This window comes from Apium graveolens, chromosome 3 (genome assembly GCF_009905375.1).
Source record: "Apium graveolens cultivar Ventura chromosome 3, ASM990537v1, whole genome shotgun sequence".
In the NCBI taxonomy this organism is placed as follows: domain Eukaryota; kingdom Viridiplantae; phylum Streptophyta; class Magnoliopsida; order Apiales; family Apiaceae; genus Apium; species Apium graveolens.
Window position 1 is genome coordinate 91,999,471 of NC_133649.1, and position 1,651 is coordinate 92,001,121.

A 1,651-nucleotide genomic window follows, 5' to 3' on the forward strand; every position below is an offset into this window, starting at 1 on the left:
ATTATCATTGGTCATGTCCTCCCATTGACATTCTTTAATATATATCTCGATTTATGTTTTGTATCGTATTGTTTAGCACTTGTTGAGCATTTGGCTCACTCCTTGCTTTACCCTGATATTACAGCTAGCAGCTATGGTTAGATTCAAGCAGACTGCCCGTAAGACCTGTGATGCTGATGCCTATGTTCGAGCTCAGGTAGAATAAGTGATAGTAGTTTGTGTGAGGACTCGGTATTTAAAATCAGTTGTAATAGATGGTAGTGTTGGGCTGTTCCAAACCCTAAACTGTAAGATCTTGGATTTGGGTATGTTTATTTATTATTAAATGTTGTAATAGTTATATTTAATTTGCTGTTTAAGTTGGGGTGTGACAGTTTTATTTGCCTTGTGTAATCAAAAGGAATAACTTGTTCTTAAATCGTTATGTTGTCAATTTCTGTAGACATATAGGGACTCAACATAATTGATGCCTATTCAACTTCTATCTTAATTGTGGATGTTTGGTAGAATGGTATTAGTACAATGAAAGTTAGCTTTTATCAGTTTCGTGTTATTCGATTAATATCATCACTGTTGCATGCTAAGAGTAATAACAATGACTATTGAAGGAAGTAGTAATGAAGTTGTGATCTTATGAGTGTTTTAATATTGTTAATTCGAAGTGTTAAGTGCTTAATTGTAGTAGTTAATTGTAGTTAATAATTAGTTAATCAATTCTAAGTGTTATTGTCTTAACTTTGAGAAGTAATCATACATTGGTGAGTGAGTTTAATTAAACATAATTAGTTTGAGTCTCTGTGGGAATGAACTAGAAAGTATTCTATATTACTTGCGAACATGTATACTTGCGTGTATTATTAGCGCGTGATTTCGCCTTAACAAGTTTTTGGCGCCGCTGCCGGGGACTCGGCGTATTTGTTTAGTTTATGTACTTACCATCATTGGTCATTAGGACTCAGTGATTAAGACGTGTTACTTATTGTTTCCGGTTGTGTTTCAGGTACTTTAGCGAGCGTTTATGCAAACTCGTTCTCGTACTCGTAAGAGGACTTTAGATATAGTTGAGGAGATAGACGAAGTTCTTGAAATTCCAGAGAAAAGAGATTTTGAAGATTCAGATTCAGGAAGTGAGCAGAAAGAGCCAGTAAGCATGGGTGATCGTATTATTCCAGCAGATCCAGCTCTTATGGACTTTTCTCGGCCTAAAATTGATGACATTTAGTCAAGCATTCTTCATCCGGCTATTCAGGCTAACACCTTTGAAATCAAGCCGGGCACTATTCAGATGGTGCAGAATTCTGTTTATTTTGGAGGAGCTGCGACTGAAGATTCCAACACGCACATAAGGAATTTTGTCGAGATCTGCAGTACTTTTTAAATATAATGGAGTGACTGATGAGGCTATCAAGCTGAGGCTTTTCCCATTCTCTCTGAGGGATAAAGCTAAGGACTGGTTACATTCTGAACCAGCTGGGTCAATCACTACTTGGCAAGATCTTGCGTAAAAGTTTCTGGTGAAGTTTTATCCAATGGCAAAGACTGCTGCTATGAGGAGTGCTCTTACTCAGTTTGCGCAGCAACCTACAGAATCTATGTGCGAAGCTTGGGAGCACTACAAGGAGATGTTGAGAAAGTGTCCACATCATGGAAT

General features: G+C 37.3%; 1 non-coding gene across 1 annotated transcript; it reads right to left on the reverse strand.

The window, feature by feature from the left end:
* Positions 1–1,544: 1,544 nt before the first annotated feature.
* On the reverse strand, positions 1,545–1,651 carry LOC141715794 (small nucleolar RNA R71). The gene has a single exon (XR_012572543.1). It is a non-coding gene; the product is annotated as a small nucleolar RNA R71 (small nucleolar RNA).